Source organism: Macaca mulatta, chromosome 20 (genome assembly GCF_049350105.2).
Source record: "Macaca mulatta isolate MMU2019108-1 chromosome 20, T2T-MMU8v2.0, whole genome shotgun sequence".
Taxonomy (NCBI): Eukaryota; Metazoa; Chordata; class Mammalia; order Primates; family Cercopithecidae; genus Macaca; species Macaca mulatta.
The window spans coordinates 26,355,466-26,379,886 of NC_133425.1; positions in this window are offsets into that span (position 1 = coordinate 26,355,466).

A 24,421-nucleotide genomic window follows, 5' to 3' on the forward strand; every position below is an offset into this window, starting at 1 on the left:
GGCAGGGGCTTTGTCTCAGACAGCATGGTTCAAATTCTGACCCTGCCACTTCCTACCTGGCCGACCCTGGGCAAGGGCCCTCCCATTTCTGACAACTCTGAGCATTTTCATCTGAAAGAAAGCAAAAAGAACTTTTTATATATAATAAAAATTGCCAATCTCATTATGACATCACAGAAAGTAAAGTAAACTTTCTCTTTTTGAGACAGGGTCTTGTTCTGTCACCCAGGCTGGAGTGCAGTGGCACAATCATGGCTCACTGTAGCATCAAACCTGGGCTCAGGTGATCCTCCCACGTCAGCCCCTGGGTAGCTGGAAACACAGGTGTGCACCACCACACCTAGCTAATTTTTGTATTTTTTGTAGAGATGGGGTTGCCATCTGGTCTGGAACTCGTGAACTCAATGGATCCACCCACCACAGCCTCCCAAAGGGCTGGAACTACAGGTATGAGACCCCGTGCTAGGCCTCACGAATTGTTTGAAGTATATTGGCCACCTCACCAAAGAAGATACATAGGTGGCAAGTAACTAAATGAAAATATGCCACATAGCATATGCCATCAGGGAACTGCAAATTAAAACAATGAAATACCACTACATACCCAATCGAATGGTCAGAATTCAGAACACTGACGACACCAAATTCCGGCGAGGATGTGGAGCAACAGGAACGCTCCTCATTCGTTGCGGGTGGGAATGCAAAGTAGTACAGAAACTTTGGAAGATAAATTGGCTCTTTCTTACAAAATTAACATGCTCTTACCATATGATTCAGCAATCACAGTCTTTCATAGTTACTCGAAAGAGTTAAAAACACATCTGCATAAAAACCTGCACAGGGATGTTTATAGCAGCTGTATTCATAATTTTCAAAACTTGGAAGCAACTAGCATGTCCTTCAATAGGTGAACGAATAAATAAAGTGTGATACATCCCGACAATGGAATATTATCCAGCACTAAAAAGAAATGTGTTATCAAGCCATGAAAAGACATGGAGGCCCCCGCCATGCATGTTACTGAGTGAAAGAAACCAACCTGAAAAGGCCACATACTCTATGATCTCAATGCTATGACATTGTGAAAAAGGCAAAACTGTGGAGACAGTAAAAAGATCACTGGTTTCCAGGGGTTAGGGAGGAGAGAGGGATGAAGAGGCAGAGCACAGAGGATTTTTAGGGCACTGAAACCATTCTGGATGATACAGTGGGGGATCCATGTCTTTATTCATTTGTCCAAATTCAGAAAGTACAAGAGCAAGAGTGAACCTCAATGAAAACTATGGACTTTGGGTGATCGTGATGTATCCAAGTAGGTTCCTCCATTGTAATTCGTGTACCACTGTGATGGGGGATTTTGATAATGGAAGCTCAAGCTCCCATATGCATGCATTGGGACAGGGGAATTAGAGGAAACATCTGTTCTTTCTACTCAATTTTACTGCCCACTAAAACTGCCCGAAAAAATAAAGTCTATTAAAGAAAAACTTGCATACACATACATACTAATTAAGTCAGTGTTCCCAAGCTTGCCATAACACTCACTATAAAGCCCACACACCACAGCACGGCATACATGGCCCTGCACCCAGGTCCCACCCTCCACTTTCTCTCACTCCCTTCTCTCCAGCCACACTGGCCTCCTCCGTTCCCCATTCCCTCCAGTCCTTTGCTAGCTGACTCCCCCTCCCTCTTCCTGCAGATCCTTCTCCAGCTGGTTCCTACCCATCATTCTCATCTCAGCTCAAGTGACACCTCCTCAGTGAAGCCCTCCCTGATCACCTTTCCAATACTCCCACATGCACTTACCACCATGCTTGATCACACTGCTTTTATTTTCTCAATGATATGGAGTTGCTATCAGAAACCCTCTTACTTACATATTTATGGGGGCACTTGGTTATCATCTTTCTTTCTCCTTTGGTGTATAAAGCTGAGGCCTCCTCTATCTTGTTCAGCATTTTATCTTCAGCCCCTAGAACTGTGATTCATAGCTGGTGCTCTATAAATATTTGGGGAAAGAGTGCTTGAAATGAGATCAAGTATGCTGAATGCTTGACAAAGAGCAAATGCTCAGCCTCACCCACGCCAAGGCCGCCTAAAGGCCGCTCTGGTCCTTCTCGGCTGTCCTCCCACGGGGTCTAGGATTCTGCCATTGTCATGAAAGCAGCCACAGGCGATACATACATAAATGGGGGTGGCTGTTTTCCAATAAAAGTTTATTTAAGAAAATAGACTGAGGGCTGGGTTTGGCCCACAGGTCCTAGTCTGCTGATTCCTGATCCAGGACAGTCTTCTCTGGGGCGCCTCTTGTATTAAATGCAAGTTTCAGGGCAGGAACTAGCATTTGCAAAGCAGCTATGTCTTGGTCAAGGCCCCTGAAACGGTGCGTCTCAGCAGGACCCTGGGCATGAATTACAACAAAGTTACAGTCCATAAACTTTATTGTTCAGCAGGGCTTTGACCCCCAACTTTCCTTTCTGCTGATTTTTCAAAGAGCCTTGGAGGTGGGCTCAGTGCCGTGATCACTGATGCATCAGGGAAAGGGAGCTTGCACATTTAATTAAATGTTATTCAAGAAATAAAATTCGGGCCCTCAGCTGACAACGCAGAATATTAAAGCATCAATTTCCTGAAGGAAACCTGCCTTAATGAGATTCTCCAAATAAATGGGGGGGGGCATATTAATCCCAGCTGCTAATGTCAGCCCCATCAACCCAGAGAGATGTCTCGATCAACAAAAGCTGATGGTATAGTTAACTGTGGAAAAAAAGGGTCTTAGACTCTGCTGAGTCATCCGTAGTCCTGAGGTAGCCAGACTCTTAGAAAGAAGACCCTTCATTCCCTTGAGTCCCAAGAGTGAGGTGAAGCCATAGCAAGTTGTGCCCTTACAACCAAAGTTGGTAATAAGTGATGAGAGCAGAGCTGGTTGAGGTCTGGAGTGGAGTGCCACAGTGCTCTGCCCCGGTCCTGTCCGAGGCAACCCTTTCATTAGCGACTTGGAAAAATATAAAGACAGGGGGAGATAGTGACCTCATTTGTTGAGTTCAACTTGCTGGAGTTCAATTAATTTACGTAAGATATCTGAAATCCTTAGAACAAAATAAGTGTCTAACAAATGTTTCATTTTCTTGCCTAACCCTTCAACCCCCTCCTTCTCCCCAGAAACCAATGTGACTGAGATGTATTTACTCATTGAATAACATCTTTGTGACTTTTGCCATTTTTAGACTCTGTGTTCTATTATTAACTTAATATATTATCTTTAATTTGACTCATTTATTATCCAAAAAAATACATTTTAAAGGGTGCTTTATATCGCTACTGTAAATGAAAAACTGGTTTTACTTGTCACCATTAAAATGTAGCCATAAAGACAAATGCAATGAAAATGAAACATTGTTATTGTGGCTAAATATCTTTGCCAGATAAAAGCTGTAAGCCAGAGATTCACTGTGTCTTTGTTAATGAGAGAGATGAACAAAAGTTGGAAAAGTGTTAAAAATACACGAGAACCAACTGAGACTGGATTACACTATCAGCTGTTCAGTGATGTTTAAGGTCATGTCTAGTGCCATGACCTATGCCTTAAGTCAACCTGAATCTGTTACTGTTGCTTACACTCAAAGACCCCTAGGTGATATATGGTCTCTTGATTGACAGCTCTCCCAATATCTCTGGACCTACCACTTCTGCTTCCAAATGCCACAGAAATGCTTCATTCCAGAACAAGAAATAAAGCAAAGCTCTGTTCCAAGCATAGCCAGTTAAAAATGTAGAGGTTGCTGAGGTTTTTCTGGTCTCAAATAAAAATTGGTCCAGAGTCCAGTGCAGAAGTGAATCCTTTCTGATTCATTATCCCCAGATGCAATAACTGGTATCCAGTAGGCATCAAATCCATTGGTGTTGGATGGTGGTTGCCTAAATCCAGCACTCTGCCCCTCTACTACACAACCCAAAACACCTGCTGCTGTCTGGGAAGAAAGTTTCCGTGCATTTTTCCATCTATTTCTGCACCTAGAGATCGGGGACATTTCCCAGAGTGATTGGAGAGAATGTCAATCTTTATTTTGGGTGGGATGAATCTGCTTTGGGGAAGTTTGATTGAATGTCCAATAGTCACTATTAGTCTTCATTGAATGCTAAATATAAATATGAAGAATCAGAAAAGACAATGAGATTGTGAAAAATCTCCCACATTTATTTTTGCAGTGCTGTTAAATCCATTTCTGATTAAAATAATTCATCACTTATCTATAACAAGCAATACTGGATGGTTATCCATATGTGGAGCTGTCTTAGAAATAGGCACCAATTTAAAATGGTTTTTAATAAAAATACATTATTTTTAGCCAGCAATTTGGTTCCAAGGGCTGGCTGCTGACAAAGAAAAGGGAACTGTTCTGTAAGTCAGTGAATGTTTTTCCAGAAAATAAATTAGGAGAGAACAGGAGAGGCAGCTAGCTCACGATGTGATACAAGTTCATGGTGCTTACCTTTGTTACAAGTTTCATTTTTCTTAATTTTTGGTGGGAGATGAGGGTGGGCTGTAGCTGTCATTTTGTTTTTAATGAATTCAATCAAACAGCCCCTGATAATCCAGCCTGGGTTTGTAGTTTCCTTGAAAGTGTTGTGATACGGGGAAAATTTGAGAAACAGCACATTATATGCCCACATTCAAAAGGTCCTTGGTGTGGCATTCAAGACCCTTCACAATCTAATCTCAACCCACCACTCCCTGCTGCCCAGGTCCCCCAAGTCTATGCGGCATTAAATTCTTATCTTTCTCTGGGACAGCAGGCATGGTACGTTCTCTCTGAAATAAAGGATGGAGGCAAGAAAACATTCATTTATGCTTGCATTTGCATGAAGAAATTCTAGAAGGAGCCTCAGGAGACAAAAGAAAGTGATTACGTGGGGACAAGAGACAAGGAGGAGGGTAAGAAGTGAAAGGACGGAGGATGGCATAGGTGAAGGGAGGTATTTCACTATGCATCTTTTTGCCCTCAGATTTTTGGACTATGGCAAATATCACCCATTCAGAAATGAAAGGTAAGTGATGAAAAGTGGGGGGGAGGGAGAGAAGAAGGGAGGAAGGAAGGAAGGAAGGAAGGAAGGAAGGAAGGGAGGGAGGGAGGGAGGGAGGGAGGGAGGGAGGAAGGAAGGAAGGAAGGAAGGAAGGAAGGAAGGAAGGAAGGAGAAAAGGAAAGGAAAGAAGGAAAGAAAGGAAGGAAGAAAGAAGGAGGAGGAGGAGAGAAAGAAAGAAAGAAAGAAAAGAGAAAGAAAGAAAGAAAGAAAAAGAAAGAAAGAAAGAAAGAAATGAAAAGAAAGGAAGGAAGGAGGGAGGGAGGGAGGGAGGAAGGAAGAGAAAGAAGATGGCAAAATGAAAGGGGGAGGGAGGAAGGAAGGGAAAGAAGGACAGAAGGAGGGAATGAAGGAAGGAAGAAAAGAGAGAGAGAGAGGGAGGGAGGGAAGGAGGGAGGAATAAAAGAAAGAAAGGAAGAAAAGAAAGAGGGCAGGAAGGGAGGAAGGAAGGGAGGAAGGAAAAAGAAGGAGAAAGGAAGGAAGCAGGGAGGGAGGAGGGAAGGAAGGAAGGAGGGAAAGAAGGATGGAAAGAGAGACAGGGAGGAAGGAAGGAAGGAAGGAAGGAAGGAAGGAAGGAAGGAAGGAAGGAAGGAAGGAAGGAAGGAAGGAAGGAAGGTGGGAGGGAGGAAGGGAGGGAGGGAGGGAAGGAAGGAAGGAGGGAAGGATGGAAAGAGAGTTAGGGAAGAAGGAGGGCAGGAGGGAAGGCAGGAAGGCAGGAGTTCCCATTACACAGGAACATATTTTCAAGCCTTTGCACTTGGCATTCCCACTTCCTGGGCTGACATGCTCAACCTCACACCCACATACACCCTTCCATATTTTGGCAAGAAGACTCCTGTGGGTGCTTCAGAACCCAATTTGTCCATCAACTGCTCTGTGAGTATATCACTCAGGAAGAGTCCTCTGTGCTCCCAAAGCACCTTGGTTAGACTGTAAACTCCCTTTTGGCAGAACTGCAAATTCCTTATGCTGTGCTGAAGTATCAGATCCTAGCATGCTGCCCAACACACGGTAGGTGCTTAATAAACATTTGTTGAGGGAGCGAAAGAATGAATGAATGAGAGCCATAAGGGAGCTGGGTGGCATAGCGGTAAAAGCGTGGTCTTCAGTGTCAGGCAGACTGGACCAATAAGGACTTCGTGACCTTGGAAACAAATTGATCTCTCTGAGACCCAACCCAGCCCCTCAGAGGGTGTGGTAAAGGTTCAATATGTTAACTCATGTGCAATGAACATGCAGTGTTTGCTGAATTATTTTTTTTCTAAAGAGCAGACATTTATTTTCTCATAATTCTGGAGGCCAGAAGTCCAAGAGGAAGATCTTGGCAGGGCTGGTTTCTTCTGAGGAGTCTCTCCTTGGCGTGGAAACATCTGTCTGCATCCCTTGTTCTCATATGGTCATCCCTCTCTGGGTGTCTGTGACCTCATCTCTCCTACTTTTCTGTATTTTTTAACTGAAAATAAAAATTGCACACATATATACATATGCAATTTTTATTTTATTTTATTTTATTTATTGCATATATATATATGCAATTTTTATTTTCAGTTAAAAAATACAGAAAAGTAGGAGAGATGAGGTCACAGACACCCAGAGAGGGATGACCATGTGAGAACAAGGGATGCAGACAGATATATATATATATATTTTATATATATATAGATTATATATATATAGATTATTTTATATATTTTATATATATATAGATTATATATATAGATTATATATATATTATATATACACACGGTGTATGACACGATGTTTTGAAACACATATACATTGTGGAATGGCTAAATTGAGCGAACTAATGTATGTATTATTTTACATAGATTTTTGTGATAAGAACAATTAAAATCTAGTCCCTTGGCAATTTTCAGGTATACAAAACATTGTTATTAACTAGAGTCATCACGTGTACAATTGCTCTCCTGAACCTGTTCCTCCCTAAGCGAAATTTTGTGTCTTTTGACCAACATCTCCCCTCCCCCTGCAGCCTTGGTATCCACCATTCTACTCTCTGCTTCTATGAGCTCAACTTTCTTGAGAGTGAAATCACGCAGTGTTGTCTTTCTATGTCTGGCTTATGTGACTTAACATAACGTCCTCCAGTTTCATCCATGTTGTCACAAATAACAGAATTCCCTTCTTTCTTATCGCTGTATAGTACTCCAAGGTATATATAAAGAATATACAGTTCTGATTATTACATACACATATATATAATAGAGGTCTTATAATATATATGTAATGTAGAGTGTGTGTATATATAAATATTCACACACTATACATACATAATAGTATATGCACACACACATAGTAGTATATATACACACTCTGCCATATATAGTAGGGTATATATAGTACATAAAACATAGTCATATATGTATATATATGGAGAGAGTAGGGTATATATACTTTCTCTCTATATATAGTATAATATATATGGTAGTATGATATATACACGATATACGGTAAAGTATAAGATAGTATGTGTATATATACATATAAATACACATATAAATATTTATAGATAATAGATATAGTATGTGTATATACATACTATATATAAGATAGTATGTGTATAAATATAAGATAGTATGTGTGTGTATATATATACACACTACCATGTATACTACATATATACTATATATAGTAGTGTATAGTATATATAGTGTGGACATGGTTAGTGTGGACATGGATAGTGTGGACATGGTTAGTGTGGACATGGGTAGTGTGGATATAGTGTGGACATGGATACTGTGGATACAGTGTGAACATGGATAGTGTGGATAAAGGGTGGATGTGGACAGTGTGGATATGGATAGTGTGGATAAAGTGTGGACATGGAGAGTGTGGATATAGTGTGGACATGGAGAGTGTGGATGTAGTGTGGACATGGAGAGTATGGATATAGTGTGGACATGGATAGTGTGGATATAGTGTGGACATGGATAGTGTGTATGTAGTGTGGACATGGATAGTGTGGATGTAGTGTGGACATGGATAGTGTGTATGTAGTGTGGACATGGATAGTGTGGATGTAGTGTGGACATGGATAGTGTGGATGTAGTGTGGACATGGATAGTGTGGATGTAGTGTGGACACGGATAGTGTGGATGTAGTGTGGATTTGGATAGTGTGGATGTAGTGTGGATATGGAGAGTGTGGATGTAGTGTGGATATAGAGAGGGTGGATATAGTGTGGATATGGATAGTATGGATGTGGTGTGGATATGGAGAGTATGGATATAGTGTGGACATGGATAGTGTGGATGTAGTGTGGACATGGATAGTGTGGATGTAGTGTGGACATGGATAGTGTGGATGTAGTGTGGATATGGATAGTGTGGATGTAGTGTGGATATGGATATGGAGAGTGTGGATATAGTGTGGATATGGATAGTGTGGATATAGTGTGGATATGGAGAGTGTGGATGTAATGTGGAAATGGATAATGTGGATGTAGTGTGGATATGGAGAGTGTGGATATAGTGTGGATATGGATATGGATAGTGTGGATGTAGTGTGGATATGGAGAGTGTGGATATCGTGTGGATATGGATATCCATCTCATCCACTGTGAAAAGTGCTGCAGTAGACATGGGAGTGCATATGTCTCTTTGATATACCGATTTCCTTCCCTTTGGATGAATACCTAGTCATGGGATGGCTGGATCATATGTCATCTCTACTTAGCTATATTATTGTAATTGTGTTTGTGGTGTGTGTTGTCTCATTGTATGACAATTGCCTCACACTGTCCCTGCCACCAGATTGGATGTTCTTGGGCAGGGGGGCCCTGACTGCTCCCTCTCTATTGCATTTCTGCAGTGCCAGCCCCAAGCGAGAAATGGGGAGACAGTGAATGAAGAACCCTCATCAGCAGAGAGGGAAGGGGCAGGTAGACAGAGAGGAATCACTCCAGCTGATAACTGGGACCCCAGAAATGCACAGCACCCTTAATTGGGAGTGACCAGAAGCTCAGCCCTGCAGCAAATGCCTCCAGGGGATTCAAAATGATTGTGAGCTGGGCCAGGAGCCATGTTCAGCCTGCCAGTACGGTGCCCACTCACTTCCTCCTATTGGGAGGTGCCTTGGCCCTCAGCTCACCGCCTCTTTGCCCAGGCAGCCCCATCCCGGCATATCTTTCCCCTCGTGTCAGCCTGCCCTAGCGCCTGTACTTGAGCCTTACAGGGTCCCATATCCCTCTACCTGGGCTTCAATCTTTCACAAATCATATGTGTCTCTCTTGGACCAGCTCTTTGCAGGTATTGCCACATAAATGTTGTTTTCTCCAATTTACCAAGGGGAAAACTAAGTACCAAAGAAGTTAAATGACTCTCACAATTGCACAATTGCTATTAAAGAACAAAGACAAGGCTGGGAGCAGTGCCTCCCGCCTGTAATCCCAACACTTTGGGAGGCCAGTGCGAGTGAATCGCTTTAACTCGGGAATCTGAGACCAGCCTGGGCAACTGGCAAAACCCTGTCTCTACAAAAAAATACAAAAATTAGTGGAACATAGTGGTGCGTGTCTGTAGTTCCAGCTACTTGGGGGCTGTGGTGGGAGGATTGCTGGAGCCTGGGAAGTTGAGGCTGCAGTGAGCAGTGATCCACCACCACCGCACTCCAGCCTGGGCAATAGAGTAAGAGCTTATCTCAAAAAAAAAAAAAAAAGGCGGGGGGGGGGGGACAAAGCCAGGACTTAATCACAGGTCTACCTGATTCCAATACAAAGACTTTTAACTCATACACCACACACGGCCTTTCCTATGAGAGATATAGCACAGGCTCACAGATTATTACACTTATGCCACCCTAATAGTGCCTTCAGGTGGCCTGTTCCAAATGGGGTATGTAGCCCCAAAAGGCATCTCTTGCCACCTGTTTGAATACTGCTCCAAATATGGTGCTCACTTTCCCACCACCCCTCCTCAAGCTTGCTGTCACCACACTAGCAGACAAGCTGATGCCCCTTGGATCTTTCCAGCTCAAGTCGAGGGTCTCTGCTGGCCCCACCTAGACTCCCACTTGCAGGGCTCAGCCTGACATCCACCTACAGAGGGAAGCTTTCCTCTTCCATGCCCTGACACAGTGCTAGGCACGTAACTGATGCTTCAAATGGCTGCTTCGGGTTTTTTGCCTAGGTGACTAGATCCCTGAAGGAAGGACCCCCCTTTCATCCCAGACTCTCTCTGATGCACTTGAATATTTCTTTAAATATAACTGTGTTGGTGCCTTCACGACTTACCTTGGGTGGCTGGGAGGGCAGACGACTCTGGATGAAGAGGTATTAATCACCCTGGACATGAGATTCCCGTTCTCATTTGCTCTATCCACTCTTTCTTTTATTAAATTGTCACCGTGCATGTACTGTACTGGCCCTGAAAACCCAGAAATAAATCAGAGAGTCCCTGACCTCAGAGAGATTCCCACGGAATCTGGGTGATACAAAGGGAAACATATAACAAAAACGCAATGTGGAAGGTGAACCAATCTCACCATAGTTAATTAACAGGTTGCATCATTCTTCAATGGACGCTACCTGGCCGTGTACACAGAATGCTTTGAGAGAGAGGATGTCTGGCTTTCTGATCACCGTTTTGACCTTGCACAGAGCATGCACTCACATGGTGGGTACTCAGCGCTCATCTCATGAATGAACAAATGGATGTGAATGAACACACGCATGAATGAATGTCCTAGGGGTTTATACCATGCGTTGTTGGAACACAGAGGGCAGAAGCTAGCTACTTGGAAAGCAAAGTGTTGAAGGCTAAATAGAAGTTCACTTCATGGATTGTGTGACAGTGGGTGTGCATATTAGGGGCTGGAAATCGGGGATGAGGAAACAGTGACCCAGCAGAAGGAACTATGTAGACAAAGACAAAGAGATATGGCGAAGACTGGCATGTTTGGGGAATGATGAGTGTTTCAGGGTGACTGCTGAAAGCACTTCACGCCTGTACAAACGCACTGGATTATATGAACGTTGAGGACAGCCACTCAGTCTAAAATACGACTTGCAGGCACTGAAAACCCAGACTGTGCCAGTTATGCACTGCACCCCGGGAGGGTCTGTGTCCACACCTGCCAGAAGTGAACTTCCCTCCTAATCCCCTCTTCCTCTGTCCATCGTGGGTTCCCTGACCTGCAGACGTGACTTTGAGTGGCTACCTCTCCTGGGAAAGAGACTCTCAGTGCCTCCAGAACAGACAGGCATGTGCTCAAATTCATGGCACCCTCTGGCAACTTGGCAGGTGATGCGCCCTTTCTGGGGTCTGACAGATCCCCAGGCTGCACATCGATCAGTGTGCCTACCGCCACACACTGTGATTAGCCAGGGTGCAATGACAGCCAGCTGACATTAATTATCTGTGAGTTAGAGGCATCTAAGAGCATAAACAGGGCTGTCAGGAAAGCAAAGCAGCGTCATCATTGCTCCTGTGGCTTGCAGCTGGGACCTTGGGCAGTGACATGGGCTTTTCAGGTTCAAGGAGGGGTGAGCATGCCAGCAGCCCTTCCCAGCCATCTCCAGGGAGGTCCGCACACAAGCTTTGGGATAATTCGGGAGAAAGTCAGACACCCAGTGGTGAGCAATGCATTACTCGTCACTCTGCCACAGCGCCCGATCCATTACCGCATCCTGACAGTTTCACCTCCCAAATAGTTCTCAGATCTGTCCACGTCTCCGCATTTCCACGAATCCAGCCTGGTCTCTCCACACTGCAGTTGACTCCTACCTGGTTCCTCCTCTACCCTGGCTCCCTCTTCAGCCGTCACTCCACTTGGCAGCCAGCGTGGGGCTTTCAAACTCCAAGCCAGGCTGTGCTGCTCTGCTCAGAATCCACCACCCCTACAAACCCAGCACGTGGCCACGAGGTCTCTGATTTCTGTTTCCCCCAGATCTCTGCTCCCCCATCACACTCACTTTCAATGGGTTTCTCAGCTATGCCCCGTAGCCTCTGGCCAGGCGACTTTTGCATGTGATGTTCCCTCTGACTGGGACACTCTTCTTACCCCAGCCTATGACCTAGGGCTCCTTAAACCTCATGTCCTGTCCCCTATAAAGCTTCCCTCAACCCCCAAAGCACAGCCAGTTTCTTTGTCTCACAAGGAGGCAACGCAGTGTAGTGGCCAAAAGCATATAAGCTGGTGTCGGTTCAAATCCCAGTCCAACCCTTTAATGGAATGGCGTGTGACTCTGGGCAAGGTTCTTTTTTTTTTCTTTTTGAGACAGAGTCTCGCTCTGTTGCCCAATCTGGGTGAGGTTCTTAACCTCTCTGAGCTTCAGTTCCCACCTCTGTAAATGAAGACAACCATAAAATCAACCCTGCAGGGTTATTTTAGGGACTAGCTGAGTTAAGAGAGTAATAGGCGCCTCTTGGGGCACAGGCTGGCACATGAGTACTATACAAGCACTCGCTGCTGCTGTGGATACATTTCTAACTTCTCTGTTTGTAACCTTCTCCTTGTTGGTGTGATCACTTGATTGATTTTGTCTTCTTCCATACACTCTAGGCCACGGTTTCCTAACTTCACAGGCATTTGGGATGGGCGACTCTGTTACAAGAGCTGTCCCGTACGTTGCAGGATAATCCCTCACTGGATGCCAGCAGCATCTCCCTTGTTGTGACAACCATAAATGTCTCCAGACTTGACCTGATGTCCTGGTACAGAGCCCTGCTCTGGACTCTACGACAGCAGGGAATATCCATTGTCTTCTCCACCGTCTCCTCCCAGCACCCAGCACAGTGCCTGGTCTCAGTGTATTTTAAGTGAACGAAAGCATGAATAAATGAATGCACACCAAAAGGTTCTGTAATGTAAGGACCTCAGGAGATATGAAGTCGGAAGATCTAGGCTCAAGTCCTGCTTCCACTACTCCTAGAGGAGTCACCAAAGGCAAATTATTGTCTCCTCGGAGCCTCAGTTTTCCCATCTGTGAAATGGGAGTAGTGATTGTGATCGTGATGCCCTTCCCATCACAGGGAGTGTGCTAAGGCTCAGAAGAACAAACAATGAAGTCGTTTATAAACTGCTGAGTGCTGTGCAGATGAGCGGGTTACAGTGTCTCCCCCCTTTCAATCTAAAAGAATGGCTTTCCTCCTATCCGCGTGCTGCAGCCTGCCTTGTCTGGAAGCGTCTGGGTTGTGACAGGGCATGGGCGTGTAATATATGTGGTACATAAGGAAGATAATATATCCCTTCATCTCCCTTTTAATACAGCTGTAAATACGTCTTATGGGGGAGATAATAGAGATACGGCACACATAATGGGGGTGATGGATCAGACCGATAAGATCTCACACTTGTCACGAGGGCAGTTTGTCTGTCATTTCCCCCATTATCGATGGTGTCTTGGGTAGATTGTGGTGTCAAGTGTATTTTGAATTATGGGAAGCCCAGTGCACTTAATTACCTTGTGTTTCTAATAAGGCAAGGAGCAGCGTGGTAACGGGGGGAGAGCTAGGCTCCAGGGTTTTGCTGCCCTAAGTTCATGCCCTGGCTGTGTGAGCTTAGGCACAGCATCTGCCCTCTCTGGGCTGCAGTCACCTCATCTATTCAGTGGCTGTCACAGCACAATAGGACCTTTGAAAAGAATCTCCCTTTAGATGAAGGGCAAGGACAGGGAAAACAAGACAACTGTTTCCCTGGTAAATTCCAAGTACCTGTCAAATGTGCAAAGCGAGGGTGATTTTCAGGAAATGTCTCCACCCAGGGGACTCAAGGATTTGACTCCTAAAATGAATCAAAGCATATTCTTCTGCTTTTTGCTAGCTCCTTAGGGGTATCGTGGCACAGTGGGTAGGACGTGGAGTTCAACCCAACAAACTAGGGGTTTGGCTCAAGTCCCCTGGCCCCTCCTTTCATCTCCTCAAAACGTAAATTGGGAGTGATAAGTGCTTCCACCCTGGATGGTCATTGTCACGACCCCACGGGAGTAACTGAGATGTATCAATTGCTCAGCTCAACGCCAGGACCACAGAAAACACTCAACTGGTGAAAAATATGTGTAAGATGTGGGAAGGCTTCTCCATCCGGTGACAGAATGTACACTTCCTGTCCTCATGACAGTCCTCAGTCTCTTCCAAGCAGAGCATAATAAAAAGCTGCTGGATTTCCCGGCCCTGACACACACACTTAAACTTAAATTTGGGAGGTCTCCTCAAAGGCTTGACAGGTCCATGTCCGGGAATGTTGCAATAACTCAGGTTGGAGCCTAAAGTTGAGCCAGGACATTCTAACTACAGAGGCCAGGACCCAGGGCTGGCCAGTAAACCTCCAGATGCCTGAGTCGTCTCACTGAAAACCGGATCCCCAAGGAGGGTCCTGCACTCGCTCACTGCCTCCTGCCACCAAGCCTGAGGCCACACCTCTGAACTGCTGCCCACTGAGCCAGCCTATGCCAGTGCCCCTCCCTGGGATGGGAAACCTGCCCGTCTCTGACCTCCTTTTCCCATCTGTAAAAGGAGATGCTCAGCTGGAAGAATTTCTAAAATGGTATTTAGGCTCCAAAATGCCATCATCAAAGTCTTTTCGGGTCTCTTGCATGTGCCTGACCGTTAACCAGGAGTACCGAAGGATCACACTTTCATGGGATGGAAATTTGACTAGGAACAGTGAAGAAACGCCCAAAGGGTGTCATTCCTATAAGCAGAAAGTCCCTGAAGCCAGGCAGGCCTCAGCTATGCAAGCTGCCCATGGAGGTGCAGCTCCTATGTATGCTTCTGCACTGGCACCAGAAATTCAGTGTAGACTCCTGGGTAAAAGTCTGATACCTGGATTCAGATTAGGGACTGGGTGTGGTGGCTCATGCCTGTATTTCCAGCCCACTGGGTGGCAAGCAGGAGGATTGCTTGAGTCCAGGAGTTCAAGACCAACCTGGGCAACATAGCGAGACCCTGTCTCCACAAAAAAAAAAAAAAAAAAAAAAGTTTTTTAATTAGCCAGGCATGCTGGCACATGCCTGTAGTCCTAGTTCCTCAGGAGACGGAGGCAAGAGGATCACTTGAGCCAGAGAGGTCGAGGCTGCAGTGAGCCATGATCATGCCACTATACTCCAGCCTGGGGGACAGAGCAAGACCCTGTCTCAAAAAACAAAAAAAAAAGTAAAAGTCAAATAAGTATTATTTATTAAACTTAATTTTAATTAATAATAAATATTATTTATATACTTAATTTTAATTAATCATAAATATTATTTATATACTTTTTCTTATACATCACCTGTTATTAATTATGAAACTAGTATTTCTGTTGTGTTAGCCATTATTGCATCCCCTGCCCTGCAGTGGGTGCTCAGTTACTACTGCGATAAAAGGTAATAATGATGTCTACGTCCCAGGGCTCTCCTGAATATCTAATTAGATTATGCAAGTAAAAAGTGTTTTCACTCAATGCCTGGCACAGTGCTTTGTGTTAATGAAGATACACAACCTTCGTAGCAACAATTTTTTCAACAGAGCAAGGTATCCCTGTCTTGCGAACTCCAGCACACCAAAATGAACTGGAAATCATGTTAAACTGGACATTGGTCTGAGAGGGAGGTGGGGGGTGGCTATGAGAGGGTAACAACAGTTTTTCGTTGCTGGATCTTTTCAGTATCTTGGCTGTAGTGGTGGATACTCAAGCCTAAGTGTGATAAAATTGTACAGCACTTAATATACAGTACGCACAAATGCGGGCACACACACACAAATGAATACAAAACCAAGGAAATCTCAGTAAGATCAATAGATCGAATGAGTGTCAATGTCTTTGCTGTGATATTGTTCTGTAGTTATGGGAAATATTACCATTGGGGAAAAATGGGAAGACTCTGTGTTATTAATTACAACTGTGCATGAATTCAGAATTATCTCAAAACAGCTAGGCATGACGGCTCCTGCCTGTAATCCCAGGTCTTTGGGAGGCTGAGGCAGGAGGAACAGCTGCTTCTCTGGAAGCAGGTGAGGAGGTTACACGCAGCAAAGAATGCATCTGGGATGGGCTCCATCCAGGAGCATCTCAGAGTAGAAGTGAGAGGCCACAGAGGAGGGACTGGAAGAACTCAGGGACGTTTCAACAGCTGTGCCACATCTCCTTTGATTCCTCTGTTACTTTCTTTTATTTTCCCTTGAATATGAGAGAAATAATAGGCCACGAGTTTGAGACCAGTCTGGGAAACATAGCAAGACTTTGTCTCTACAAAAGAAAACAATATTAGCTGGGCATGATGGCCCACCCCTGTAGTCCCAGCTACTAGGGAGACTGAGGCAGGATCACTTGGGGCCAGGAGGTCGAGGCTGCAGTGAGCTGTGATTGTGCCACTGCACTCCAACCAGGGCAACAAAGCAAGACTCTGTTTCAAAAAATATGTATCTGAAAACCAACACAGAGTGCTAAGCACCACCCCGAGAGTTTCAGTAGATCTAATGCAGTAGAATTTTCATTTCTGACACATTCCTGAGTAATGCTGATGCTGCTGGTCAGAGACTAGACTTTGAGATCCACTGCCTTAGGGGAAAGGCTAAACTGCTATATCAAGGAGGGCCCGAAGAAGGCTCAAGAAGACAGAAATGTTGCATTCTTGTGATAGCCCCAGTGTGAACAATCCAGGTTAGCAGGCAGACTCGGCTCCATAAATTCCTGTACGGATCTGTGTTCTTTCCGTGTATGGCCTCACCATTCCCTTACGTGCATGGTTAGCCGTGCCCAGGAAAGAGGAAGGAGAGGAATTCCAATACAAGCAGCTTCTCTGGAAGCAGGTGAGGAGGTTACACGCAGCAAAGAATGCGTCTGGGATGGGCTCCATCCAGGAGCATCTCAGAGTAGAAGTGAGAGGCCACAGAGGAGGGACTGGAAGAACTCAGGGACGTTTCAACACCTGTGCCACATCTCCTTTGATTCCTCTGTTACTTTCTTTTCTTTTCCTTTGGATATGAGAGAAATAATAACTAAAATAAAAATGGCTCAAGGGGTGACTTCTGGAGCAAGTCTCCATGCAGCTCTGCCCTGCCTGGGCTCCCCCTAGCAGGCCCCATTGAGTTCCTCCTCTCTCCAGCTCCCTTCCCTAACTCTCCTCTGCCAGCACACCTGGGCTGTCTGCCTTCCAGATCCAGGGTCTGGGGAAAGCAAGGTCACTCAACAGGATGACCCTGGGGCTGCAGGTCCTGGACTGGAGAAAGTCCACTTCAGCACAGTAGCTGTAAGGACAGTCAGACTGTTTTCTACAGTCCACTGGACTCCTCTATTTGCTTTGCAGTGGCTTCCATGGTGCCATTTGTATTCCACAAGTCGCTGAAATATTTTACACACTAAATGAGTTAAGGTCATTAAACTTTCTTGGGAGATGGTTTCATGTGTTTTCTCAGAATATATCACCAAGCAAACCACCTAGGCTGTGCACAATTACAGGGAGCCCAGAGCAGCTCCTGGCTAACGGGCCTGTTTTATTTCCCTTTGGAAATGTTTACCTCAGGTTGCCAAATTCCCTTCCATATGGGTTAGTGACAAACGTCTTAATTAAATTAAGGATGGTGAGCGGAGTAGCTTCATCTCCCTCTAAAATGAAGGATGGAGCAACAAGACACAACCAGCTAGGTGCATTGGCTCACACTTATAATCCCAGCATTTTGGGAGGCCAAAGTAGGAGATCTCTTGAGACCAGGAGTTCGAGACCCGCCTGGGCAACGTGGTGAAACCCCATCTCTTCAAAAAATACAAAAAATAGCCGAGTGTGGTGGTGTGTGCCTGTAGTCCAGCTACTCATGAGGCTGAGGTGGGAGGATTGCTCGAGCCCAGCAACTCGAGGCTTCAATGAGCCATGATCATACCAGTGTAACCTGGGGAACAAAGTGAAACCCTGTCCAAAAAAAAAAAAAGAAGAAGAAGATACACAACCAATGGTAAATGGGAAAACTGGGTTTTAGTGATGACGATGACGATGATGATGACAATAAAATGAATGGTTATAGCACTTGTTGGTTACATAATAGGCACCAGGATCTTACATTGTGTGAGTCCCATGATACATAATTGTATACTATAAAAGGAGACTCAGAGAAGGTCACACAGCTGGTAGGTGGTGCTGCCTGGACATTAATTCAGGTTTTGTACTCTTCAACTGTCTCACAAACCAACTGTCCAATGCTAAATTCCAGCTCTCATGTGTATTATTTTTGTGACCCACAGAGTGCATTGAATTCTTTGAATGGTTGCCAACACTTAAATATTGGGGTTTTTCATCACTAATTATCAGGGGAACGCAAATTAAAACCACAGTGAGATACCACCTTCCTCCTGCAAGAATGGCCATAATTAAAACGTCAAAAAAAAACCAATAAATGTTGGCATGGATATGGTGAAAAAGAACATCTTTACACTGTTGGTGGGAGTGTAAACTAGTTCAGCCACTACGGAAAACAGTATGAAGATGCCTTAAAGAACTGAAAGGAGAACCACTATTCGATCCAGCAACCCCACTCCTGGGTATCTACCAAAAGGAAAAGAATTCATTATATGAAAAAGACACTTTCACACGCATGTTTATAGCAGCACAATTCACAAAGATATAGAACCAACTTAAGTGCTCGTCAACCAACGAGTAGATAAAGAAAATGTGGTATAAATACACCATGGAATACTACTTGGCCATAAAAAGGGAGAAAATAATGTCTTTTGCAGCAACTTGGATAGAGCTGGAGGCCATTCTTCCAAGTGAAGTAACTCAAAAATGGAAAACCAAATACTGTATGTTCCCACTTATAAGTGGGAGTTAAGCAACAAAGATGCAAAGGCATAGAGTGATACGATGGACTTTGGGGATCTTGGAGAGAGAATTCTGAGAGGGGGATGAGGTATAAAAGACTACATGTTAGATACAGGGTACACTGCTCGGGTGATGGGTGCACTAAAATCTCAGAAATTTCCACTAAAGAACTTATTCTTATTCATGTAATCAAAACCCACCTGAATCCAAAAAACTATTTTAAAATAAAAATAGTTTTTATATTTTAAAATAAAATTTTTAAAATATCCATTTTTTTCATATTACTGAAAAAGTATGCCAATTTCTGGCTTTCCTTGGAAATCCATAACATCTGACCCTGCCAAGGCCATGATCCCCACATGGTAACTATGACCAGGGCTGTCCACCTTAGACCTGACTTGTAGTCACCATTTTGCCAAAGTTCCTACCTGGGCCATTTCTCTTGTTAGGTCACAGGCTAGCCCGCAGGCATTTGCATTTTTAACTCTACCACTTCTACAGGGGGCTATACCAGCTTGTCGCCAACCATCTGGCTGTTCAACACTGCAGAGTAACCTTCTTTCAACCCAAGGGTCAGAGACTGGCTTAGGGACCTCGTTGACCTTCCAGATCCTGGGGAGCGCCTGCCAGGAGTTGGGTATGGACTGGGTTTGATGGGAGTCCAGACAATGGGTCCAGAAATTCCCATGACATTTCCTTTAAAAAGTGTGACATGAACTTAGATCAAAAGATGAAATTGGTTTGGGAGGGGGCAGGTTCTGCTGGGATAAAACAATCTGTCTGGCATGAACATGATCAATGCCTGCTCAGTGAATTCCCCCAGAAACTGTGAAATTGCATAAAAGATTTGATCAAAGTCTCCATCAGCCACCAAGCTGTAATGACTTCTGTGATTTTTCTTAACTGGATTTTAATTTTTATGTTTATTATTTGGGGACTGATGGAGCAGAGGAAATGCTTTAGCCTCTGAATTCCACTTTCATTCTCCTCCCGTGAAGCACTTTCAGAACTCGGGAAGACTCAATTGCAAAAGAAAAGCATTTGGTTCTCAGTGTTTCATGTTTTGTTCCCGTTCCCCGGGCTTGGAGACAGCTCAGGAACTTAATTAAAATCAATGGAGAAAAAGAATGGAATAAATCACAACATGAATATCTCTGAAAGTCTGCATTATAGCACAGCAGTATTGAGGCAAGAAAAAAAATGTTCCGTTCCCTCTCTCCCTCTGGGAAAGAGAAAAATTAAAATTATCTCTGAGTGTACTTGATAGCTCTCTCCCTTTCTCTCCTCCTTTCTCTATTCCTCTCTCTTTCTCTCTCTCTGTCTCTCTGTCTCTCCTCCACTAAGAGCAGAAATATAAGAAAGAAACTATCAAGAAATCAAAGGGTATGTATAGGTCTGCCTCTCATTCCCAAGAGAAGTCACTAAAACATATAAACGGGCTAGGCGTGGTGGTTCATGCCTGTCATCCCAGCACTTTGGGAGGCCAAGGAGGGCCGACCACTTGAGGCCAAGATTTCGAGACCAGCACAGCCAGCACAGCAAAACCCCATCTCTGCTAAAAAGTTACAAAAATTACCCAGGTGTGGCAGCCCGTGCCTATAATCTCGGCTACTCTGGAAGCTGAGGCAGGAGAATCACTTGAACCTGGGAGGTGGAGGTTGCAATGAGCTGAGATCACGCCACTGCACTCCAGCCTGGGCAACAGAGCGAGACTCTCTCAAAAAAAATAAAAATAAATAAATAAATAAAACATAAAAACGACCTCCATCCTTAATTGCACAGAAAGCACTGTGTAATACATTTGGCTTCAAAATACATTTGGCTTCCTCAAGCAACCCTACAAAGGAGTCGTGTTTACCTCCATTTTGCAAATGAGGTCAAATAATTTCCCCCCAGTTTACCTGTGGCTGCAGATGTTCATCCTTCACCTTGAACTTGGTGAGCTTCCCTTCCCAAAATAACCCAGTGATTCTCCCTAGGGCTGGTGGAAAAATCATTTTCAGGGAATTTGAATCACACACAGCAAGGGATGGGAAAGGACCCCATGAGGCCACCAGCCTGACCCCGTGCCTCTCAGCACAATTATACTCAAATCACTCTGTCCCCAAGAGAATCAAGCTCATTCTTTCACAGCTCCAGCGGAGAAAATTCTCCTCCAGCCTTGAAAGTGCACTTAAGCTTTTAACATTTCTCATTCTCCACGGAGCGGGGCTTGCTCAAATTTAATCCGAATCCTCCAGGCTGTGGACTGGGTCACGCTCTTGGGGTTAATCTGAGACCTTTTACTTCCCCTCATCCTTCCCTTCCTCCGTCTTCCCCAAAGTTCTGCCCCGTTGCCTCCCAAAACAGGTAACACACTCTACCCAGTGGCTGGTGCAAAGCGCATGTTTCATGAATATTAGGTCCACCCTTTTGTGTTTTCTTTCCACTGTGCCTAAGCTCCAGGTTTCAGATATGGCTGGCAACCACTGCCTGCTTAGAAAAGCTCCAAGTCTAGAAAGAAGGACCATGTTTAAACAGGTAGCTGCAATGCAGACAGATAAGTGCAACAACAGATCCAAAATCATGGTAAGATCTCAAGGAAGGACCTGCTCTCACTTTTGCAGCCCAGGTTCCACCATGTCACTACCTGCTTAAAACCTTCCCATTGCCCTTAGAACAAAGGCTGGATCTCTGAGCCCTGTCTGATCAGAACCTGCATGGTGGTGGTGGCCTCATCTCTCACACACTCTTTCGCTCTCTGAGCCCCAACCACACTGCCTTAAGTATCCTCATGCAAACTCTTCCTTCTTCCTGGACTATTTCTGCCTCCGTATTTCATCGGGCCAAATTCTCCTTCTCTGCTGAAATACCAGTTTCTCAGGAAGCCCTTCACTACCCACCCCTCCCAAATGCACGTACAAGTCCCTCGCTGTACCCTCAATCTGCGTAACACAGAACATACTTTCTCACTCACCACATATGCCATTAATCACTCAATGTCTATCTTTCCTGACAGACAGAAAGCATCCCTGGGCAGGCAAGGCTTCATAGAAGAGATGGTATTTTGGTTAGATCTTAAAGTAAAATAAACCGATGGGAGAGAGGGGAAGTCAGGCAAAACATGAACATAAAGGATGCTTCTGGGTGTGGATCATAGCATGTGCATTAGTGCACTATTGCCCCAATAACATCACATAACTAATCCCCAACTCAGTGGCTTACAGAAGGAAGCATTGTTCCCATGCTCACAGGTCTGCAGATTGACTGCATTTCAGTTGATCTAAGCTGCGCAGTGCTGACAGCTGTGCTGTGAGATGCAGGTTGGCTCCAGGCTCCAGGTTGGCTCATGTCAGCTCCATATGTGTTTGTTCTGGACCCAGACTGAAGGGACCACGACCACCTGGAATATCCGTTGCTCATGGTGGGTCACCTAAGGTCCAGAGGATGATCAAGAACAGGCAAAGCCCCTCAAACCTTGGCCCAGAATGGGTGCTCTGTAAGTCTCCCGCCCCCATTCCATTGGCCAAAGCAAGCCACGAGACCAAGCTCCAAATTGATGGGATTGGAAAATGCCCTCCACCTATACTGGGAGGAACCACAGACTCATATGGCAAAGAGCATGGATATATAGCTTAATATTGGAGAGTGTGAACAATTACAAAAAGGATTCCATTTCTCACAGCAAGAGTGGGATGAGGAAGATGGAAGACTCCAAGATGGTACCCAGGTTTCTATTTTTGCAAACGACTGAAATGTATGCCATTCTCTAAGGTGGGAAGCACAGGTGGGAGAGCACCTGAGGGCAGGGGAATATGAATTGCTTTGACGCGCTGAGTGTGTAGTGCTCACTGCACACCCATGTAGAAAGGCCTGGCTTCCACTGGCCCCACAGGTCTCAAAGGGAAGGTCTGAGCTAAAATTTGGCAACATCAATCGCCAAATTTGGTTGCCAAAGATGACAACCAAAGCTTTGGGGGATGGAATTGTGCAGAAAGAGTGTGTGGGGCCCCTGACATCCCTGACAGGGAGCCCCGTCCCTCCCTTGTTTGCAGGTAGTAATGGCCACGTGACCAAGTTCCAGCTAATAATATGAAAGGAAGGATTTTCCTAGGAAAGATTGAAAGGCTCTTTCGGTAAACAGGCAGATACATGGAAAAAGGTGCTAATGTTGCTCCTTATCACTGGCCCTGCCTTAAACACAATAGAATGCCTCCTGCTCCAGCATTTCTCTCTGAGATCGATAAGCATAAGGAAGAAAGACTAAAAAGGCTGGATGCAGCGGCTGACACCTGTAATCCTAACACTTTGGGAGGCAGAGGCAGGAGGATCACTTGACCCCAGGTGTTCAAGACCAGCCTGAGCAACACAGGAAGACCCTGTCTCTACAAAAAATTAAAAAACAAAATTAGCTGGATGTGGTGTCTCACACCTGTGCTCCTAGTTACTTGGGAGGCTGGGGCAGGAGTTAGAGGCTGCAGTGAGTTACAGCTGTACAACTGTACTCCAGCCTGGGCAAGAGAGTGAGACCTTGTCTAGGAAAAGAAAAAAAAAAGACTAATGAGCTAAAGAATGAGAGAAAAGTAACAGCAACAAAAGCCAAAATTGACAAATGGGATCTAATTAAACTAAAGAGCTTCTGCACAGCAAAAGAAACTACCATCAGAGTGAACAGACAACCTACAGAATGGGAGAAAATTTTTGCAATCTACTCATCTGACAAAGGGCTAATATCCAGAACCTACAAAGAACTCAAACAAATTTACAAGAAAAAAACAACCCCATCAAAAAGTGGGCAAAGGATATGAATAGACACTTCTCAAAAGAAGACATTCATACAGCCAACAGACACATGAAAAAATGCTCATCATCACTCGCCATCAGAGAAATGCAAATCAAAACCACAATGAGATACCATCTCACACCAGTTAGAATGGCGATCATTAAAAAATCAGGAAACAACAGGTGCTGGAGAGGATGTGGAGAAATAGGAACACTTTTACACTGTTGGTGGGATTGTAAACTAGTTCAACCATTATGGAAAACAGTGTGGCGATTCCTCAAGGATCTACAACTAGAAATACCACTTGACCCAGCCACCCCATTACTGGGGATATACCCAAAGGATTATAAGTCATGCTGCTCTAAAGACACACGCACACGTATGTTTATTGTGGCACTATTCACAATAGCAAAGACTTGGAATCAACCCAAATGTCCATCAGTGACAGACTGGATTAAGAAAATGTGGCACATATACACCATGGAATACTATGCAGCCATCAAAAAGGATGAGTTCGTGTCCTTTGTAGGGACATGGATGCAGCTGGAAACCATCATTCTCAGCAAACTATCACAAGAACAGAAAACCAAATACCACAAGTTCTCACTCAGGTGGCAATTGAACAATGAGACCACTTGGACACAGGAAGGGGAACATCATACACGGGGTCCTATTGTGGGGAGGGGGTAGGGGGCAGGGATCGCATTAGGAGATATACCTAATGTAAATGAAGAGTTAATGGGTGCAGCACACCAACATGGCACTTGTATATATATGTAACAAACCTGCACATTGTGCACATGTACCTTAGAACTTAAAGT